We start from the raw sequence: 22,885 nt of genomic DNA, 5'->3' as shown, positions 1-22,885 counted from the left end.
GGACCCTTTTCTTTCCATCCCTGGTTTGGTTTCACATGAGAATTAAAGACATGGAGTAAGACAAATGGAGACCATAATCATTACCGACAGAGCTGATTAGGAGGCAAGACCGGAGTTGGGGCCAGTTGTCCACCCCAGAGGCAGGCAGGGCCGAAGGGCTGCAGGACCCAGTCTCCACCCAGAGGAGCCAAGTCTCTCCCAGTACTTACCCCCGCCAGAGAACGGACCAGAACACATGTCCTGTGGGCAGGCAGGCTCCGGGCAGGCTCTTTTCCTTCTCCCAAACTTACCAGCTAGACAGGAGTGAGAGAAGGAGCAGAGGGGGCCCGGAGTGTGGGTGACTGGGGACACTTTGCCAGGACTTGGGGACTCTCCTCTAACCAGCCTGGGATAAATTGGGACAGGCCTTGGAGATTCAGAGAGGGAGATCCATGTGGCTCCAACCACCAGGAAGAGTCCTGGGGACAGGGCCCCTGATCGGGGCCTGAGAGTCAGGGCGATTTTGAGTGGACAGGATGCAGGGCTCGCCCCCTGGACTTGGACATAGATGGGGGAGGGACTGTGATTTATGTGGGATATGGCGAGGAGGCCAGCAGGATTGTGTTGGGCACAATCAGATATGAGACACAGCGTTTTAAACCTTGTGACTTGAGCAGGTATGCAAAATTCATATCCGTGAATCCAGATCTTTATATGATTACTTCATGTTAGTGGATGAAGTCTGTGGTTGAAGTTCACACTTGGTGGCCAGTGGGAAATATTCTTGTGCACGGAGAGGGAAATGTGTGTTCAGGGGAGAGAGAAAGGGCTTTGGGGCCTGGTAGATGCTCTTTCAGATCCCAGCTCCACTGCCTGCCAGCTGTGTGACCTTATACAGATTACTTAACCTCTCTGAACTTCTGCTGCTGCCCCCATTTATAAAAGGGGAACAATGACATGGATTTCCCAGGATGAAAAAGTTAATCAAGGCTTGCAAATGCCGTTGCTGTGCTTGTCCCTAAATTCCCTTTTGCCTCCTCCCATTCCCAACCCCTCTCACCCAGAGGATTTTGTATCAGGTACAAATTCTAACTCCCAGGTGAGAAAACATTTTGAAAGCTTTTCTGTAAAAAAAAAAAAAAAAGTACATGGAAAAAATCAACTTGTACATTATGTGGTTATAGATTTTTTTAAAGGAAGGAGGAAGAGAGCACTCCTGGGAAGTTGGGATCCGCAGAAGTAACTAACCTTCATTAAGAGGGAGGTCTCAGAGCAGAGTCCCACAAGTTGCAGAGGAGGAAATGAGATGCAGACTCCGGATTTGAATAATTGCTGAGGTTTGCTGCTCATTTTCCACTTGGCAGGGGCGTGGCGTGGAGGGCAGCCCCTTCCTGGCCCGGCTGCCCATGCTCTGCGGGGTCCCCCCTGGAATGGTGCTTTAATGATCACTCAAGTGACATTTAGCTTCCAATTAAGAGTGCGGAGGAAAGCAGTGGCCGAGTAGGGGGAACGTTCCGGGGACTTGGCCCGCTAGGAGAGGCCTGGAGAACTCGCGGGCACACAGAGCCGCTTCACGGCTGGAGCACAGGGCTGGAGGCTTCCAGACACCCCGCTGGCTGGAGAGGAAGTTGGCTGCACAGCCCACCTGTCTCTAGAATTGTACCGCGGACTCCCCATGAACTCGGGAGGCCGTGTCCACTGCCTGTCTGCCGGGCTCTGTGCCTCCTGCCTTCTGCTAGTACCTCCTGCTGTGGACCGAATGCTTCTGTCCCCGCCAAATTCATGTGTTGAGGCCATAATGTCCAATGTGACAGTATTGGGAAGTAGGCTTTTGGGAGGTGATTGGGTTCAGATGAGGTCATGGGGGTGGAGGCCCTGGGATGAGACTGGTGCCCTTATTTGGGGATGAAGAGGCCTGAGCACTCCCTCTGCCCCTCTCTCTTTCTCCTCTCTCTCTCTCTCCTTCTTCCTTTCCCCTCTCCCCCCACCCCCCCCCACGTGAGGAAATGAGGAAGAGAGTCCTCACCAGAACAGCACCATCCCGGCATTCTGATCTCAGACTTCCAGCCTCCAGAACTGTGAGAAATAAATGTCTGTTGTTTACAGTCAGCGTCTCTGGTAAGTCGTAATTGCAGCCTGAACTAAGACACCATCACTCATCCTCATACCAAGCCGTCATAAGAGGATACCGTGAAAATGAAGCTCAGCGATAGAAATCAGCTTGCCCCACGTCACAGTCAGGATTCGAACCCAGGTCTTTCTGACTCTGGGGCCCGTGGTCTTCGGTGTCCGAGTGAATGTCCTCCTCTCAAAAGAGCCCGTTGGAGGCTCTTCCTTGCCACTAGGCATCTTTATTCACCCTCCTTCTTGGGCCAGTCTTCGGGCTTCTTCTTCCTGATTTATTCCTCCCCCCGAGGGAAGCAAGCATGTGCAGGAGTCACGGACATCCAGCTGTGTTCTCCTACTCACATGCCTTCACCTGACCCCAAGGGTCCCGGCCAATGTCATTATTAATACGGCATATTTGGGGGTGAGGTTTTGGAAATGACCCTTCTGGCATCAGACCAGGATGTCTCCCCACTAGCGCCTTCCTTACCCATTTACTTCTCAATAAAATGCACTGCAGTAAAAGTCAGCCGCGAGCTGACAGTGAACAGACCATTTCAGGCACGGAGCCCTTCACAGGGCAGCCCGGACACCGCCAGGGTCTGAAATGAAACCAGACCAGCCCCACTTTGCTCTTCCACCTCCCCAGATCCGTGGGTTGAGAATATAACAAAGGGAGATTGTGAGTTGTGAATGTCTTCTTACTAAGCAGTTTGCTGAAAGAAGAACAATTAATCTCTTTATCATAACTGGCTTGGCCACATTTCAATACTGAAAAGGAAAAAGCAAATAGAACAAAACCTTTTGCATTTCTGCCAGCAGGGGGTAAGGGATAGGCTTGTCATTTTGCAGACAGTTTTGCTTAAGTGTCCTTTTATCTGCGCACTGAGGTTTCAGATATTCTGTTGCAAAAGGGAGAAATTGTCGCACCTCGCCTTGCCGGGGGCTGGGAAACTCACTTTAGAATCCCCGTCCAGAAGCTCAGGAGTCTACGGAGAAAGGATTTCAAGGCCGATGCTGCTGCTCTGAATGACTTGCGCCTTAACCATCACATAGCCTCGTTCTCCTCCCAGGTGTCCATGGGAAATTAATAGTTACAGTACATGGCATTTTTTCCAGCGTTCACAAGCCGCACTCTGGCACAATATGGGACACAGAATTATGCATTACCACAGCCCCATAGTTAACTCAACACCTGCCTGCTCCTGCTTTCTCTGCAGTGTCCCGTTTCAGAACCATGACAGAAGAAAGATGGAGCTGGCTACTGAAGCCAGAAGGAAGGACTGAAATATACGGGAGAGAGCAAAGGAATTACAGTTTAAAGACTGGGGTTGGGTCTTGGCTCTTCCATATACTGACTCTGTGACCTCGGACAAATTAACCAACCTCCGTGAGCCTCTCAGCAGTAAAATGGCAGCACCAGCAACCACCTCATGGAGTTTTATGGGAAAAAAAGATAAAATTTGTGGAAAGTGCATAGTGAAGTGTTATGCAAATATTGGACGTAGTTTTATCCCATGGAGGAAGCAACCATTGCTGTTTAGTGAATCTGTTCGACTGAGATGAAACTTTGTAGCAGTTCCCTATCCTCTGATGTCTTATTGGGGGAATCAAAATTTCTTCCATGGACTCAGGGTTGTCTTCTAACGTCATCTCTTGGGAGCGCCCTCTACATCATGAGTATGGATTAAGAATTCATGTTGTAGCATGTCCAGACTAATTGTTTATATAACCTCTTGTCACCATGATTTGCCTTCTGTTTAAGAAAGAACGGAGGAAGGAAAAGAGGGAGGAAAACCTTTGGAGAACGATGACCCCACTGCGTGGACTGGAACATGTAGCAGGCTGAATTATTGCTCCCAAGTCTCCATCCCTGGAGTGGTGGCTCACAGCTACACTGTTGCCATGGCCACATGGTGGGCGGAGTAGACTTTCCTGCCCCTTGACTTTAGACTTCACTATGTGACTTGCTCTGGCCAATGGGGTGTTAGCCGACGTAACACAGGCGGAAGCTTGAAATGAGCTTAGGCTGCTGAGTTGGCTTTGCTGTGTGTCTCTACACCCACAGTCCTCAGGCCTCCGTTCTCGGAGTGGGAAACAGTGGGCGGAGCTGAACCTGTGGAGAGGTGGGGACTTTGAGGATCTGTTTTGCCTTTCAAATAATGAAACGGTGTGGCCTTGCGTTGGTTACTTTTAGAAGTAACCTTTAGAAGTACTTTAGAAGCAACCTTTCTTAAAGGGGGGTCCTTTCAATCCAGAAATGAATGAAAGAGAAAGAGTAAGAGCATGAGAGTAAGCGAGCGAGCGAGCGAGAGATCCATGCAGACTTTGATGTGACTGGTTCACCTGGACCAGGAATTAGTCCTGAGGCTAAACTAGGAAACGCTGAGTGACGGAGGGGCAATCTAAGAAGGGAGGCAGGATTCCTTGGAGATTAACTTTGGGCGTCAGCTGGTTGAGTCTTGTTAGACTTTAAATAAAAAGCCACGGGAGGGGGTATATATATGTAGGGCGGCCGCGGTGGTAGCAAGAGCTCGCATCCCAGCATCTCCGTGCGAGGCCTGACATTTCTTATTTTGATAATTGATGTGGCCGAGTTGAAGCTTGTCACTGTGAGAGCGTGGCGTCGTGGCTTCGGTAGTGCTGTGGCTATGTGAAGAGTGAGAAAAATCAATTTCCACTGTCCATGGAGTGTCATTTGATTTATTACTGCTGGAAGAAGAAATTCTTTATCTCCCACCCTCTCTCGGAGAGGACTGTTTTACAGTCTGCTGTTAGAGAGACTCTATAAAAGAAGTTATATTTGTGCAAACTTTGGTATTTTGATAACCTTCCTTGACTGTTCAGAGGACATTGGACACTCCCAATTTTTACGACCCTCGTTCGTTTTTGATTAAGCAGTTACGGGCATTAAAAGGCAGTCTGCAAGAGAGTGCAGCCGGCGCGCCTGCGGGATGGTTTCCTGCGGTGGGAAGCGTGAGAGGGCGTTGACTTGCATGACCCCTGGAGGGAGGCAGCAGGGGCTGCTGGGAAAGAGAGCAGAGGATGCCATTTGGAGTCAGACTGGGATTGGCATCCTGACTGCCATGGGAGAGCACGTCAGCGAGCCTCAGGCCCCGAGCCCCGGTCTCCTCGTCTGAACAGTGGGTACGTGTGGCAGACCGCACTCCGTCTAGGTCCCCTCCCATCCCCTCGAGCCTTTTCTCGCGCACCATCCGTCTGCTTTGGTGCTTCTGCTTCCCACATCCTGCACCTGAAACGCCCTGCCAAAAATCGCCCTTGGCCTCTGGAGACACTTGGCCCACGTACCCACATGCCCACAGAGCTGGAAGAGCCTGAGAATGGATGTCCCTTCAGGGCAGCCCTCAGCCGATGACTGAGCGGTGTGGGAGTATGGAAGCCCACCCCCTTGCGCCCCTCAGGACGCATTCTGAGGCATAACTTACGCTCCAGAGGCCTCCCGCGTCCGGGCTGGGGCTCCCCCAGGCACACCTCCCCTTTCACAGCTAAATCAACCCTCGCTTGCCTTCCTCTCCTTCCCTACCCTCTTCCCCGCCCCCTACTGGAACACTTCTTTCACGCATCACTTGTGCCCCAGTCCTCGTCTCGATCCTTGTCTGCTGCTGAAGAATCCCACCTTAGATAGCAGACTGATGCTCCTCACCGATTGTTAAACTATTTCATTAACTTTTATTTAACACTTGGGTGTGCTGGGCATGGAATTAAGTGTTCAAAATGCCTTATCTCTTTTAGTCTTGTAATGAAGAAACACGGTCTCTGGGAGCACTTTGCCCGATGACTTACAGGCAGCAGGGACTCGGCGCACACTGGCCCAGTCTGGCACGGGGGGTCTGCAACATGGGTGGGAGGGAAATACAGAAACCTCCTCACTGCCCTCCCTGGTCCCTCCTGCCCCCTCCCAGTCTTCCTCCTTTTAAACATAGCTGCCAAATGTGTAAGACCCTGCAGCAGCTACTTGATTGCACGTAGGATGGAATTCAAACTTCCCACTGTGACCTATAACGGGGGGTGGCAGGCCTTTTCCACAAAGGCCCGATAGTAAATCTTTTAGACCCTGTGGGTCAAGTGGTCACTGTCACAACTACCCAACTCTGCTGTGCAGCACCAGACCAGACACAGACAATATGTCAACAAGTAGGCATGGCTGTTTCTAATAACACTTTATTCATAAAAACAGGAAGTGGGCCAGATTTGGCCCGCAGGCTGTGGTTTGCTAACCCCTGACAACACAGCTTAAGGGTGGGGACCCTGCCTCCCTCACCAGGCATTGGCCTCCTCCTGACCCACTCTCCTCCCTTCATTCGCTCCTGCAACACTGGCCCCCTGGGGAATCCCAGGACATTCCTGCATGGGGGGTCTGTGCTAGCTGGTCTTCTCTCTGGGTCTGGGACCCTCTTCCCGGAGCCGTCTGCATATCTGGCTCCTGCTCATCATTCGAGTGTCAGCCCAAATGTCACCTCCTCCAGGACGTGTTCACCTGCCTGCACATCTCAGTAGGTCTCCCCACTCCACTCCCACTGTCTGCATCATTTCAGTGATTAATTTATTCCCCCAGTCACTTGTTTGGGGTCTGTCTGTCCCTCCAGCAAGGAAGCTTCGGCATTGTCTGATCGTTGCCTGCAGCATCTTCAGCCCATAGCACAGGGCCCGGCACTTGGTAGGTGCTCAGTAAATCCTCGTCGGTTTAATGGTCTCTGGGACAGCCCCCGGCCCAGCTGTAAGAAGTTTTTAACGGATGAAGACCAGAGTTTCAGTGGTTACCTCGGTTGTAAGGCAAACCTGCAAAACCCCAGACGACCTTCCTCACTTCCTCTGTCCCCGTCAATTACCCCGTTAAACCTCTCACGGGAGGATTCACCTGAGCAAATGCTCACTTTCTCTTCTCAGTCCCAAGCCTAGGACGGCAGACCCCCATTTTCAGGGCTCCACCACCCAGCAGAAGGCGTTCTCTGAAGGTGGCATTGAGATTACCCAGTTGATTAAAGAGGGATTTAGGAGTTACTTAACATATGGGTGGCAGGTTTTTATTTTCTACTCAGCTTCGGAAAGGAAGCAGAAATCACGATGCTCCTGATACGAGCGCCTGGTGCTCTGTCTGATACATCCCCGTGTGACTTCATTCTGCCGTAAGACAAGCCTCTTTTCTGGGTTCCTTGGTGCCAAGGCGTCTGATGGGTTGAATGGCGAAACCCATGACACTGCTCAGAGAAGCAAGCTGTGTTTCATCTCGATAATTGTGATCCCAGAAGTGGTGGCGGCTCCTTTTATTACTTAATACTTCAGAGCAGTGCTTCCCAAACAGCGAGTATCATGAGAGGGCCAAGGGGCTTCAAGGTGTGGTCCAGGGTGTGGCCAGCATTAAATAGGAGAGGGCCTTGAATGCCATGCCGAGGAATGTAAGCTTTATCCTGGCCAGGGAGAATGGGAGAATTTTCTGCTGGGAAGGGGCCTGGCTGATGCTTGGGGGCAGCCATGAGTACGATGGCTTGACGGAGAAGGATTGGTGGCAAAGAGCCCACATAGGAGGCTGTTCTGGAGTTCCAGGTGAGAGGCTCTGGGACCTGACTAGCATGGTGGCAGCAGGAAAAGAGAGGGGGAAATACATTGAGACAGGGGTTCTCCACCCACTGCGGGCAGGTCAGAGAGGTCACCACGGGCCAGAGGGAGGCATGCCCGGCCTCAGCGCTGGTAACTTGGACTTTGTTCAGCACTGAGGGCGATCAGAATAATACCTACCTCTGTGAGTTATTGAGAAGATTAAGATAGTAAGTACCTTTATTTAACTTGTTTGTAACAAGTCTTTTATGAACCTTTAATCACTAATCAGGTGCTATTTTTATGACGCTTCATTTAAACAGAGCCATTCAGAACTTGGCAGTGCGTGAGTTTTCGATGGACTTTCTCCCCATCCTCATGGGACATTGAGTCTTGATCGTAGGAGGCCTCTCGGTAACTTTATTAATAGAAGTGTTGGTTGGTTAGTGCTGCCAATGCAGCAGTCACACCAGTAAATGAACCAGCGTGCCAGAAGTGCCCTCAGGAATGGGGGGGGAAGCTGCGGGCAGCATTCTTAGCACCGAAGGCAGTTTGAGCACCTGGTTAAGAAGCAGTTTCCATCTGAGACCCCGAGACCAGACTCTTGCCAGCAGCGCCTCTTTGATCGTGTTCCTGATTTTGTCCGATGGGCCTGAATCCTACAGGATCCCGCTCCCCGACGTTCTTGACCAACCAGGGCCCTTGACATGAAGCTAGTCCGTGGCTCGCATTTGCACCTGGCCGAAGGATGTGAGCGAACAGGATGAGGGTGTTGAGCCACAGCTCGCGCCTCCCCTGGGAGTTAAAGGCCATGGCGTTGTTCTTCAGGGGCCTGATTGCAATTGTAATGGGCACGGGGCGATGCTTGTCTGTAATTGCTCGAGGCAGGAGCCGGCCAGTGGACACGTAGAAATGGACAACACACATGGAAATGGGCCCTTCTTTTGAAGAGTGTGAGCCGATAGCCGGTAGTGTGTTAGCCCTGCTTATGACTCTGTGCCTGACAGGGGTGGATATCGTTGCTTGTTTAAAATTAAGGCACTTCTTTATCCTGCTGTGGGGAGAACATATCTCAAGAAGGACCAAGAGAGGATTTCCACGTACGATCAGCAGGGGGGCCTCCTGGGAGAGACCTGCAGGGGGGTGGGACTTCACGTGACTGCAGGCGGTGTGTCTGAGGCCTGGGCCGTTGTCCAGGCTGGAGCACCCTTCCTCAGGTGCCCTGCAGCCACACCCTTCCTCCTCGGGCCTTGGCTCAAGGTCCCCTTCTCAGTCAGGCCTCCCCCACCACCCATTTAAAATTGCAAACCACACACACACACACACACACACACACACACACACGCTCCTCGTACCCATCCCCTGTTCTTTCTTTCCCCGGCCTTCTATCATAATCTACGATCTACTGATGAGGAACCGTGTTCTTTGTTATCTGCTCCCCCGATAGAACGTGAGCTCCGTGGGGGCAGAGACTTGTCTGTCTCGTTGCCTGATGTATTTCAGATGCCCAGGGCTCATAAGGAACACTCCATTGGTTGAATGAAAGGATGGATAATCGAGGAATTGGAGGGAGGGGATGGAATGAATGCAGGACGGACAGAAGAACAGTTGACTGTAAGAAAGGTGTCACTAAGCCGCTGAGGACAGTCACCCCGACAGACAATCCGGACGTGCCTCCAGCTCCAGGCTGGGTTGAGGGGATGGGCAGAGGCGGGAGGGGCGAGTCCCTGTTCCTGAGTGCCTATTCTGTGCCAGTAACACCCAAGTGCCTTCTCAACCTTTTCTTCTTGAATCCGCACAACAGTCCTACGCACCAGGTATGATCCTTATTTCAGAGATGAGAAAATGTGACTCAGGAAAGTCACGTGCTGTCCAGGGCCATAGTGAGCAGCAGAACTGGGTTTGGAACCCACATCTGTCTGACTGTCAATTGATTCTCAATTGTTCTTCCAGTGTGAGTCTGACCTCCAGGCTCGCAGACTGGTGCTCCTGCCTTCCACACAGCACCGGGGTCTCTCACCTCAGCAGGACTGACCGGGGACTGGATCATTCTTTTTTTGGGGGGGCCGTCCTGTGCCTTCTGGGATGTTTAACAGTATCCCTGCTCTATACCCACTCAGTGCCAGTAGCGTCCCTCTTCCTTCCCAGTGTGACAACCAAAAATGGCTCCAGACTTTGCCAAGTGTCCCCTGGGGGTAAGCTGCCCCCAGTTGTGGGTCACTGCTGTTGATGAAACGGAAGAAGCTCTCATTGACCTGAGATCCTTCAGAGAAGGAAGAAAGAGCTGTTGTCAGGAGCCCCGTGGGCCCTGCAGCAGGGCCCCCGGAGTTGTCTTATCTGGGAAGCCTAGCCCAGTCTGGGATGTGGTGCTTGTCTTCTAGGCCCAGAGCTGACTGGCCCCTTCCATGTGGACTGTCACTCAAACTGTGTTAGCGTGGGTCGTTTGAGAAGCAGCTAAAGTGGAATTAGACATGCAGTGAGTCACTGGGAAACTGCCCGTGAAGGATAAAGAGGAGGACCAGGAGGAGGCAGAGAGAGCCTTCAGACCACGATGTGGGCCTGACACCTGGGAAGGGAGAGGGGCAAGGAAGGAGGGTTGGGTAGAAAGAGCCTCAGACCCTGCACAACTCTGAGAAAGTCTCAGCCAGGCTGTTGGGGAGTTGCGCATCCCGCAGGAATGGGCTGCTCTAGGACCCCTGGCGTGCTCAGTCATTGGCAAGAACAACCCAGGAGAACCGTGGCCTTGGTTGAACCCAGTAGTGGCTACAGAAGGGCGGCAGCTGAAGCTGTGGCTCAGTGACGCTCCTGCAGCAGGTGATCTGAGTGGCACATGGACCAAACTCAGGCCAGAAGCCAATGTGTGCCCGAGCAAACCACCACCACCGCTGCCCGCCATCGCCATCCATCGAATGGCGTGTAGATGTTGTCTTGGCTCAGGCACCACAGAAGGAGACCCTGAGACTAGGATTCCAGGCACATAGATGGGAGGTGACCCCCATGAAACTCCAGTAGGGGAAGAGGATAGTGAGCTGGGGAAGAAAGGAAGCCAGTAAGGGCACATAAGCAAGCAGTTGCCCCTGCGGGACCTGAAACCCAGTCCTGCTGGAGAGTTCTGGAATCCATGTAGGACACATGCCTCAGAGTTTTCTTGGAAGAGGAGTGAGGGAGCTGAGGTCTGCCCTTCTGGCTCCCTCAGTCGCCGCCCCAGGGCTGCCTGAGCAGACACCCTTAGCGATGCAGTTGCTGGCAGCTGGGTGCCGGCCAGAGTTGCACAGTAACGGTCAGACCGCTGGCCTCCTGTTTGCTCTGGGCACTGACCAGGCCTGCTCCAGGGAACAGGGAAAAGTCTCGGGCAGAGCCGCCAGTATTGCAAACAGCAGCCCCCAGGGCCGAGAAGCCAGGGAAGAGGCGGGGGCCGGCACCTGGAGGTCGGCTGCTCGGTCAGTTGCCAGGTTGGCTACTGCACTCACATCATCTCTTTCATCCTCCAACAACCCTGTAAGGTACACACTCTTCATATCCCCACTTTACAGATGAAGAAACTGAGGCTCAGAGTGGCTAAGTTGCATCCCTCAGCTTTATTTACTCTGAGTAATGGAACCAGGGAGAGTCACCACTGTGGGCACAGTGCCCGAGTACCACAGCTGCCAGTCCGAACCGTGGGAATCTACGTGGGAGGTCAGGCCAAGTTCAGAAGGACCCCCTCCCCTAACCAGTGAGCAAAGACTGGGAGGAGGTGGACTGGGGGGCCCACTCGCCAGCTGGGGGCACTGAGCTGTCACAGCCGGGCCCATCCAGCAGTCCTGAAAGCGTCCAGACCCAAGACATCATGTTCACCGTGGGGGAGGCGCTCGCCGGGTCCCCCCTCCCCTCCCCTCTTGCTGGTCTCCACCTCCGCACCCCTTCTTTCAAGCACCCACACCTTCTCCAGGTAGGCAGTGCAGTTGCAATGTTTATGCTTAAAAAATCACGCCCTGTTCCAGTCCTGTCTTCTGGAAGTTACAGCCGGGTGACCTCGACTGGAGTTTGGGGGATTCCCCAAAACATCGAGCCACACATTTTGGATGGCTTGTGGCTGGTTCACTTCCGGACAGGTGATCCCATTCGTCGTATGCAGATGCTGCTAGTTCACGGCCGGGGGCAGTGGAGGAAGGGGCTCGGGGGACTTTTGTGTGTGGGGGCTGACCACAGGAACGCCAGTAAGATCTGCTCTTGGTTGGCACGTCCACGTGCCTGGAACTGTGCTGAGCACTGTACAGAGAGCAGCTCCTTGAACTCCCAACAACCCTGGGAGGTGAGTCCTGTTCTTATCGCCATTCTACAGATGAGCAAACCGAGGAAGAGGTGACACAGGCGAGGAAAAATAATTCGATCAAAAGCTCTTCAATGCCCAGGCCTGACTCCAGAGTTCTTTCTCCCCCCGCTCACCCCCCACTGTTGCCGGTAGACAGAGCTGTCCTGACAATTGAAGTCGGGGAATCATATGATTATCTAACAAACACTGTTTGTTTAGTCAACAAAAGTTTTCAGAACTAGGAGTCCACTGGAGAAAGATGACCGGAGGGCTCGTGCGAGGAGGTCGGAACAGCCCATTTTGGACTTTGATCCATTCATCACAGACAGTGTCACACAGAACGGCTTTGGGGAGAGCTGCAGGCTTGTTTTATTGCATAGTTTTCTTTTAAAAAAATATAAAAAGCCACAAAGATAGCAGCTCTTACTCATTTTGCACTGAGATGGAAAAAGCAACGGCATTTCCCAAGGGCTCAGAACTGGACACTTGTGTTGGCTCGCTCTGCCCCGAGGCTGGGCGCGCCTTCTCTGAAGTCCCCGTCCCAGGGGCAGCTGACGTTCCTTGCCAGCCAGACCCCCAAACCAGCCAGCAGTGCCAGGGAGCCGTGCAGTGTGACGAGCAAGCGCTCTGGAGTCGGACGACCTGGGTTCGCTGTGTGGCTTTGCATGAGGTTTATGCAGTCCTCTGGGCCTCAGTTTCCTCATCTGGAGAGTACGGATGATGTACTGCTGACTTCCTGGGGTGGTGGTGGAGCTGAACTGAGTTTATACACTGTGTGTCCGTGTGCCACTGACCACAGCCCTTGGCATGTAGCAAGCGCCGCAATGATGACTGTGTTGGGCCTTGAACGTTTTCACACTTCTGCGCGGTCCCGGCTTTCTCCTGGCAGCTGAATCCAAAGCTGATGGACTGGCGGACGTGCGTTGGAAGCCTGAGTTTGTGTGTTGCCCTGGAGGGCTGTGAAGACTTCTCTCCCTGGAGACGTCTGCTTGTTTTCTAAGTGCCGTAAAAACCAAGGGACCTTCTCTTCCTCTCCCCAGAGAGGAGGTGGTTCCACTGGAGAGTGAAGGCTTCTCCCTCAACCTCTCTTCAGAGAGAAGGAAATGCAGATGTCCAGGCCACCCTGTAAAAGCTCTGAGTCTCATAATTTCGGGGCTCCTCTCCTGTGGTGGCATCTGCCTGCATGTCATCACCTCATGAGGAATGGGGAGGGGACTCCATGCCCCTAAGATGCTCAGTGGGGAATCAAGGGTCTGCTCTCTGGTCCACAGACCCTGTGTTTCCATAGACATCAAAACTTAGATGGTTACTTTCTCTTCTTGGAAGGGGTGGGTCTGGGAGGAGCCTTCACCCCCTTCCAGACGCATCACCACCCACCCCAGAACTGACGGTCACAGCCCCTAGAGGAAGACCCTCTGACCCTTCCCATGCTCAGGGTTGTAGACACAGGCCGGTTCCTCCCACGAGAAATGTGGTATCACTGGTGTTGCTGCTGAGCAGAACCCGGTTCTGCTGGAGTCAGAGCAAGCGCTCAGTAAACATCTGTTGCATGAATGAGTGAAAGTAGAGGTCCAACTGAGGCAGATAGAAGTTGTTTTAAAAGAGCATCACCATGACTTTGGGTCATATATTTAGATTCACCCTTTCTAAACCTATCTGCCAGGCCACAAGCTCCCTGAGAGTCAGGACCTCGTGGTCTGGCTCGTAGCTGTCCCCCCCCGGCACAGGAAACAGTGCCTGGCGTGTGGGAGCCACTCGGCAAATATCTGTTGGATGGATGAGTTAATGAAGTGTCCCTCTGCCTTACACACGTCCGTCCTTGCCCTTTCTCCTCCTGGGCCTTCAAGGCTCCCAGGGCGATTTTGACCTGCCGGCCCTGTGTGAATGAGGATCTTCTTGGGCTGAGGCACTATCCCTGCCACCTTCCATTTCTGCACACCTGTGACCAAGAATGGCTGTTCTCTAGATGCTGTCCTGGTGACTAAGCACTCCCAGCCCTGCACTCTGGGGCATCCAGCACTGACGGAAAGATGGCCGGATTTCAAGGCGCTGGATGGAGCTCACAGGAAAGAGATGGAATCCCCATTTATTTGGTGCCTGCTCCCCATTCCCTGGGATTCAGGGCCGCTGCACTGCCTAACTCTAGGGGGTGCCATTGACAAGGCAAATGTAATAGGAACCCGTTCCCAGAGTTATGCAACATGGGGCCCTGCCAGCACCCGTGGCAGATGCTGCTATTGGATAGGGGCCCTCCTTCTCCCTGAGCCATCTGAGGTCTCACAAACCTCCCTAAAGAGGCTCCAGGAGGCCACTACCTGTGAGATGAGATGTTTAGCTGTCCCTCCCTCCCCCCGCACCAGGCACTCAAGATAGAAGATGAAAGGACACGGGGACGCCTTTGAGAAACTCACAGTCTCAAGGAAATATAGACCAAAAAAAGGAAAAAGAATAAGAAAGGAGAGAAGGAAGGAAGGAAGAAAGGAAGCCATCATCCTAGTACATTATAGAACCTGTGATTGAAGCATGTTGCCTGTGCCCTGGGATCACGGAGAGGCCTGGGGAGCTGGGGGAAGTAACTCTGAGAAGCCGCATCCTTCACTGGCTCTTCTCAGCATGTTTACTGAGCACCCAGAGCGTACGGGCAGTTACCGGGGAAGACAGAGATCCCGAGGGCCAGTCCTCCCCTGCTGGAGCCCACAGTCCAGAGGCATCAGCAAGTGCAGACACCCTCCCGTGAGAGGTGTGGAGCACAGTGGGTGGTGTGCTGCCGCTGTTAACCACTCTGAACCTCGGTCTCCTCATCTGTAAACTGGAGCTACTTTGGTTCCTCATAGAATCATTGTGAGGATGAGATGAGATGAGATCCGTAAGTGGTCATGCCACCTTGTGCTCACACAGAGTCAGCGCTCAATAAACCTTAGCTGTTATTCTGGCTGTTGCTGCTCTAATGGAGAAGTGTACAAGGCCCAGGCGAAAATAAGGGCTGGAGGGACTAATCACTTGGTGGGGCCGGGGGGCGTGGGGGGCGGTTTGTCAGGAGAGGCTTCACTGTAGCTTTGCCTCAGCGCTGAGCCGTGGAGGAGGAGGAATGGCTGGTCCTGAGCAGCTGGAAGTGGGTGCGCCTTCTGTGTGCTCTTTTCCTTTCCATTTCGCAGACACTGGTGACTGAGGTCGGTTAGTAGTTAAACATGGTGTTAACTTGTTTAGTGTGGGGAAGTTTACGCCGAGGGGATGGTTAGAGTGATCTGCCTAACAAGAGCAGTCTTCTTTTCTCCCCAGGGGGGAGAGTCCCACCACTTATTTGAGTTTGTTCTGTTTTCCACCTGCACCGATGACCCTGAGTGGGAGGGACTCCTATGCAAAACCCACCGCCAAGGAACGGTATGCCCGCATAGCTCTATCTGTAAGGCCGAAACCGGAGAAGCGGAGAAGAGAGAACTTTGAATCCTACCAGGCAAGAAAGCGCCAAGCCTTTATCTCCCTGGAGATATCATTTAGCCGATAGGAAAAGCCTGGGGACACAGCCTGGGGGCTGGCTGCCTTCCCTGTTGCAAGAACTCCAGTTCCGATTTAGGATTTTGACTCAGTGCCAGGCCCAAAGCTGGACCAGGAAGCATGTCATTCTGGGGAAAACCAGCGTAGAAAGTGTCTCAGAGCAGCTGGGCAGGCAGGGAAGAGGCCTCTGTAATGGTCCTGTTCTGGGTGGGAGTCCTATCCAGGGGCCTTTCCTAGTGCCCTCCGTGTGGCCTGGAGCCATGGGGGCTCACTGGAGCCGTGGGGGTGACAGGCGCGGGCACCACTTGGCTGACATTGAAAGAGCCTCAGCAACTGATGTCTGAGGGTGACCGCCTGAAAGCAGGACCTCTTGGGCCTGGACCCTGGGGTTTTAATTGAACGGCCGGGGTTTGGAAGGCAGTGCTGGAGTGCCTCAGGGGAAAAGAAATGTCACTCTCATTCCAGAAAATATTACTAAGGTGGCCACAAAGTTCAATTTTCCTTTGCAAGCTTTTATTCAACCTAAGGGCCAGGTTCAGTCAGAGAGGGACCTGCTCTGTGCCTCAGCCTTGGCTTGGTCCTAATGCACATAAATGTCACTGTGGAGATTTAAGTTTTTTCTTAATGATCAGAGAGCAGAAACAATTAGAAAGTTCAGGAATCTGCTCTCGCTATGGTATGAATTTCAATGAGCATTTTTACAAGGAGTGTGGATTCCGATTATAATCAGAGATAAAGAATAAAGATGGAAAAAAGATCGAGTATGAGGCTTCGATGTATACTGCTAATTGAGGCATCCTTATTTGCTATGGATCAATCTGTGAAGATGCCAGTGAGACTAGCGTTTGTGCAGTGGTTCTTGGGAGCCAGCGCCTCACGTGCAGGATCGATATGATTTTTGCAGCCACTCTGCGATGTTGTGTGCGGAGGTAGAATCACCCCTGTTTTATGCGGGTGGAAACAGAGGCTGAGAGAATCTCAGTAGTGAGACCTCGTGCTTGAATCAATGTGGTCAGTGTATCCAACAGTTCCTGAGACCCGGTCCCTGCAATAAAACGCAAAACATATGAGACTTAAACAAACGTAGGATTTCAGATGGTTTCCACTCTCCACAGTCATCCTGCTCTCCCTATTTTCTTGTGACCCACATGGAGTGAGGGGCACAGTTTGAATGTTCCCTATGAAATCCTCAAGGGTAACCACCGTTTCTTATTGACCTGTCAATAATCCTGGAGCAGCATGGAATGCCGACTCCAATGCCCATGGAAGCCGGGCAGGTGATGGAGACCAGTGAAGTTGGCTGGGAGAGAGCCTGCTCCCTCCAAAGGAAGGAGTCTCCCTTCATCTCCAGTTAGTTGCGGGCCTGTGGAACTGCACGCCTAGTGTGGCCAAGTGGTCTGCTTCTCTAAGAGAAGCTGGAGATTTGGGATATGCAAAATCTTCCAATTTTTCAGCCATTGGCAGCTCATCAAAATTTTTCAAAAGTGCCACCACATATGGTTGAATGTGGCCTGTGTGCAGCCACATCTTGCCTAGAGCCCTGCAGAGTTCTTCACAGCTAGTTGACTTTCCATAGGAGCTTTTGAGTTCATTCATTCATTAATTGCTAGGCAAAGGGCCCATTTGAAGGCCCAGCTCTTTGGACCTGCCCTTGCTGGCTGCTAGCAGTGGAATGAGCCAGCCACGTCATCACCAGCAACAGGAAGCAAAGCATGTTGAGTCCGACCCTGTTGTCAACAGTCCTCAACCCTGATAAGCTGGGCTTGCTAGGGGTGGTTGGGTATTGCTTGGGCTAGAATCGTTGATATCAGCCCATCTGAACTGTAGAACCAGGCGACTGACTTCAGGAGGTTTGGGAAGTCCCTGAGTGCGGGAACTGTGTCCTGGCCAGATTTTTACCTTTCCAGGTCCCCAGCATGATGTCTTACCAATGCGAGGTTCTTAGTCAGTGTGTAAGTGAGTGAATGATGTCACAGCTGGTCCTTCAGTTGTTCATTCATTCAGCTAATGTGGATCGACCATCCCTGTGTGCTGGCAGTGGGGCTCCAGCTGTAAGTTACAGACTTGCTCGTTGCTAACGCTCTGGTGGGATGGCTCGATGCCGAAGAAGTGACTCCGAGCATGCCGGGTTTGGGGCAGGGCTACAGGACAGTAAGTGCAGGGGTGTGTGTAACTCAGCTTCGTGGTCAGAGAGCCCCCTGAGGAGGCGATGTGTAAACTGAGAGCTGGAGGTTGAACTGGGATACAGTCAAGTGCGCTGTGGTAGTGGGAGGCAGAGGGAGCAGGATGGTCCTGATGCAGAGGGAGCCAGGAGCACAGAGAGAAGGCCAGGGTGGCTGGAGCAAAGAGACCATGAGAAAGTGTGGGGTGGGTAAAGCCGGAGAGATGCCTGGGCCAGCTCACGCAGTAGGCCATGTGACATTTGGACTTCAGCCTAGGGGTAAGAGAAAGCAAAAGAAGGGCTCAGACAGGAATGGGGCATGATGATTTGCATCCTAAAAGATCTTTCTAATTAAAGTGTGGAGGACTGATTGGACAAGGTCAAGAGTGGATTGGGGAGCTAGCTTGGAAGCTAATGTGTGTATCCAGGGAAAAGAGAAGGTGCTAATTTAGACTAGGATGCCCAATAGAAATAGGGACAATGACAGGGATAGATGAAATATTTAACAGGTCGAATCAATATAATTTGGTTGTTGATTGGCTGTGGGGGATGAAGGAGAGGAAGGTGGCCTCCCTGAGAAACTGTAAGGAGGTGGTACCATTTGCTGAGATTGGGAAAATTGGTGGGTGCTATGGGGCACAACTCTCAGTGCCATCACTTAGACTATAGTGTGAGTGTCTTCTCTGGAGATATACAACCCAGCCGCCCTGGGAGGGAGGGTTAGGGGGAAGGGACAGGTTCGGTTTGGAGCTTAACAAAGAAACTAGCAAAACATCTCCAAAGTCCCCGTTGTAAGTCTCTATCACCATCAGACCAAAAGTGGTCAAAGTTAGGAAATTGAACTTTTGAAGTAGTTAGTCCTTTAAAAGAACCAGACCCCCGATGTTTCTGAGAGAAAAACATGCATTTTCAATCTTTCAGAAATTGCTAACTGGAAACAGCCCTCCTCCCCTCCCCCAGGTGGAAGCAGGAATGAACTTTGAGACCAGGACGTTTTGAGGAACTGGGAAAGGGGAGTGAGGAGCCCAGTTAGACATCTCCCCACTCCCACCAGCTCAGCGTCCCACTGAGCCCGGAAAGGACTGGACACCCCGAATCCTGGGCACTCACTGCATGACCTCACCCTTCCTGCTGTGCTCACCGTGGGAGGAGGGTGCAGGGTGAGCCGAAATCCTTCCAAGAATGACCCTCTACGGTCGTTGCCATATGAACAACAATATGCTGTTGCAGAGAAGGAAGACCCCAAGAAAGGCTTTTTTTTTTAAAGTCTAATAAGAGGAGAGAAATACTGCCCCGAACTCCTTTAAAAGAATGTCCTGAATACAGGTGAGACCAAGGATATAAAATCATTCTGGTCTTGAAAACAAAGAGGCTCTGAAAGCAGACAGCATCTCTGAGATGCTCAGGAGGGAGGGAAGGAAGGAACCCTTGCTGTTTCTGAGATGGCAAAACAGTTCACTGGGGGAGGAAGCGAAACCATGGTCTGGGTTGAATTTTTCCATTCTCACCCTGCATTTGGCGTTTTCTCAATGAGGAAGTCCCTTTTGGTTGGGAAACAAGAGTCAAGGATGGTAACTTCTTAGAGTCAGAAGTTCCCCCGGGTGCAGGGCAAGGAGTACAGGGTAGATCCCTCCCGCGCTCGGCATTAAAGGATCCCGACCACTGTGAGGTTCCACCCCCTACCCACGGGGACGGTTCAACTCAAAAAGGCAGGTGATGACCCATGCGGCTGAGGATGCAGGGGGATTGGAAGCCCCGTACACTGCTGGCGGGGATGGACACTGCTGCAGCTAATTTGGAAAACATTCTGGCCGTTCCGAATAAAGTCCCATCACAACCACCCGGGGTTAGGACTTCAGTCTTTTGGGGGGACATAATTCACCCCTCTAACAATGGGAGAGACAGATGATAAATACGCCATCAAATAAACAAACAGGTTAGTTTCGTACGTGCTTAGTAGGTCTGTGAAGGGAATGCAGCAGGTGCAGCGACAGGAGGGCGAGGGAGTCCTGAGAAGTCCCCACCCAGGAGGTGACAGTGGAGCCGAGACCTGAATGACAAGGAGTCAGCCCTGCAAAGAGCTGGGACTGCAGGTGAGGAGAGCCTAAGACAGGAACGGGCAGAGCGTGAGCACAGAACGGCGGCAGGGGGTGCGTGGTGAGGTGAGTCCTCTCAGCAGGAACCGGAGCACTGGGCCCAGAGGCCGCTAAGGGGCTGGGGGTTTATTCCAGATGCACCGAGAAGCCACTAGAAGGTGCAAAGCAGGGGATCGACACGATCCAGTTTGCGTTTTGCAAATGACTTCTCTGGGACGCTTCCCATTATAAAAACATTTCACATAATACTCCAGATTAAAAACAAACAAACAAAAAAGACCGCTCTTGGGTGCTCTGTGGAGAAGCAAGCGTGTGACAAATATTTGTTGTCCAAGCGACAACAGAGGCACACGGAGCACCCGACCTGTCAGACCATTTTGTCTCTCTAGACGGACTTGGGTAGCTCGTGATTCAGCCCATCCTGAGGTCCTGGGAAACCTCTGCTGCCTTTTCAGTGAAGCCCAGAGTGGGCCTGAGACCCTTTCCTGCAGGCTCAGATATTTCTAACCATGGTCAACCCTAAGAGCATCTAGGCCCTCTCTGAAGGCCACCTTACTCACCATGGAGACGTTCTCTACCAAGAAAGAGAAAGCTGCACGTTTCCCCCTAAAATTTCCTTCCCGGGCAGGGCTCACCACGTCAGCCTCTTTGCTCGGTTTGCAGTGCCGGGGGCCTGGGGCCCCAGCAGCTTCTCACAGCTGAGTTGCGTGCCCACTGTGTTTCCCCTCGACCAGGAGGATGGAATTTCCACGGCAGCCTCTTCGCCTGGGGGTCTGTGGAAATGTGCCTGAGGGTCTGGCGGGTGGTCCGGGTCCTGGACAAGTGGCAGATCCAGTTAGAGAAGCGAGGTTGCCTTCTCCTAAATGGGAAAGGAGTGCAGAGAGATTGGGGGTGCCTGACCTGCCTGCATCTCCTTTTGAATCATGAGCTGGCCTTTAACAATCCTCCTCAGGACACAGATGTCCTTGTGCTTCTGGGGGTCCTTGGGGATAATGGAGGACAGCCGATGCTGCTGAGATGTCACTGGTCAGGGAGTGGGCTGCCATGGGGATTCTGCGGCTTGGTGGTGGCCTGGGTGGTGAGAGGGCCACCTCTCTGATGCACAGCCCCCACCCCACCTACCTGGGATGCCACTGCTTGAAATGCCTTCCACCAGAGTCCTCCCCTCCTCAGGGGGAGCTGTGACTTAACACATGAACGCCCCGAGGGAGAAAGCGCCCCGCCCCAGCTCTGTCGTTGGAGGGCAAGATGGCCTGGCCGCCCCGGGCCTCAGTTCCCTCATCTGGGAGAATGAAAAACATGTCATTGACTTTGCAGGGTCATAGGGAGATGGAAATGGGGGGGGTACCGTCTGCCCCCAGTTCTCTCGCTTCCCCCACTCCTTCCTCAGATCCTGAGACTCACCATGGCTGGCGCTTCTGTGCAGCCGGTGACCCGTTGGCATCATTTGGCCTCACAAAGCCGCTAATGCGGCCTCATCGGCTGCTGGCTTCGCGGTCGCTTTCTCCACGAACGCAGGCTTCCCTGTGCGCCGCAGCCAGCCCCGCCCAGCCCAGGCCTGTCTCCTCCCTTCCAAAGAAAACACCTTCTTTCCAGCCTCGTGTCGCTGAGGGGAGCTTGAAGGAAACAGAAAGGGGAAGAGCTGTCAACACTAATTATGAGAAAGTGCTTCTCGGCTCCCAGGGCCCTCCGCCTGGTGGCTGCTGCCAATGTGGGCGTCCCTCGCTCACTGTCCGCCTGAGCTGCCGCCATCCTCAAGTCCGCATTCAGTCAGCCGAAGTTTCTGGAGACCCAGCACAAGCAAGACCCCATGTCTTTTCTCTTTCAGCCTAACAGCTCTTTCCTCTTCCCCAGACCCCAGCTTGCTGCCGTCTTCTCTTTTCACCCTTGTGCCCCCTGAGAGGCAGTTCAGGGAGTGAAAAGTGGTTTTAGAGTCTGGGAGGAAATCGAACCCCGGCGCTGGGACTCACTGGCTGTGTGAACTTGGCGGGGTGACCTCGCTAAGCCCCGCTTCTCTGTACAATGGGATCATAACGCCAGCCCCGCAGGCCCATTGGGAGGGTGGAGGAGGCGTGCACATCACGCCCCTTGCCCAGTGCGCTGCCCTTCCGGAAACGCAGCCAACCGTGCTCCGTTTTGTCCCTCCCCTGCCACCTTCTCCCACAAGCTCACCCTCGGGATGCTGAGTTTTGCCGTTTCTTGGTTCTTGATGTTATCTGTGATCTGTACGTCATGGTTGGCCGCCTCAGCGTCCTAGTACATCTCGCACCCCTGGAAGGTCACCTGGTGCCACCCATCCTCTCTCCTTCCTTCATATTATTTATTGAGGGCCCGTCACGTATGTGGCACTTTGCTTGGCAGCCCCATTGGTCAAAGCAGATGTGGCCCTGCCTCCATGGAACTTCCAGTCCTGGGGGAGGCAGACCCTAGAGGGAGCTGTTGTGTCCCACCACACTTACAGACACCCTGGGGCGTCTAAGAGACTCGGGTGCCTTAGAGTAGACAGGCCGTGATGCATATAGCGGCTTCTTGGACCCTCAACAATCTCCAACGTGGGCAAGCAGGTGTGACCCCATTTCACAGATATGGAGAGTGAGGCCCAACGAGCTGTTTCTTCTACTGTGTCCGATTTCCTCCAACATCAGAGTCCTCATAACGTTTATCCTTGTTTCCAGAACAGTATGACAAAAATGGCTTTAATAACAGCTAACCTTGATTAATCCTTCCAGGTGGCCATGGTGCTGAGGGTTTTATGGGCTTGCCCTCATTTCAGCCTCATGGTGGCCCTCTGAGGAAACCACTGCTCGTCTCCTCAGCTGGCAGATGAAGGCGCCGAGGAAGGTTAATTAACATGGCCACGGCCTCCAGCGAAGGAGTGTTGGGCCCACATAACAATCCAGGTCAGCCTGGCCTTAGCGTCCACACCGTGCCATACCACAGGCAGAGGGAGGCGGGGGAAGAAGGTGGCACCAAGAGGAAGAGAGATGCCGCTCACTGAGCCCTGGCCTGCGGCCCATCGTGAAGGGGGAGAAATGGTCAATTACGAATTCATTACGCCCGTAAGATCCAAACCACCCAAATACTCTGAAAAAGCTCAAATATCCTGAGATCAAGACCACAGAGAAAATCCTCCCAGAGGGAGGGGGTCCTCCTCAGCTGGTCACTGGGTCAAGTCTTTACCCTTGAAGCCTTGCCCAT

The 22,885-nt window shown here is 52.9% G+C and overlaps 1 protein-coding gene and 1 long non-coding RNA gene across 4 annotated transcripts in view; one reads left to right on the top strand and one right to left on the bottom strand.

Moving 5' to 3' along the window:
- The window catches only part of KAZN (kazrin, periplakin interacting protein), a 1,021,370-nt gene that overhangs the window by 730,109 nt on the left and 268,376 nt on the right, over positions 1-22,885 (top strand). The window lies entirely within an intron of this gene.
- On the bottom strand, positions 15,922-21,625 carry LOC123285682 (uncharacterized). The gene is made up of 5 exons (XR_011503613.1): positions 21,092-21,625; positions 20,810-20,969; positions 20,248-20,546; positions 17,359-17,864; positions 15,922-16,475 (listed from the first exon to the last, which is right to left on the bottom strand). It is a non-coding gene; the product is annotated as an uncharacterized lncRNA (long non-coding RNA).

Source organism: Equus asinus, chromosome 5, assembly GCF_041296235.1.
Source record: "Equus asinus isolate D_3611 breed Donkey chromosome 5, EquAss-T2T_v2, whole genome shotgun sequence".
In the NCBI taxonomy this organism is placed as follows: Eukaryota; Metazoa; Chordata; class Mammalia; order Perissodactyla; family Equidae; genus Equus; species Equus asinus.
The sequence above is the reverse complement of the archived record's forward strand: the minus strand, read 5'-3'. Positions and strand labels throughout refer to the sequence as shown.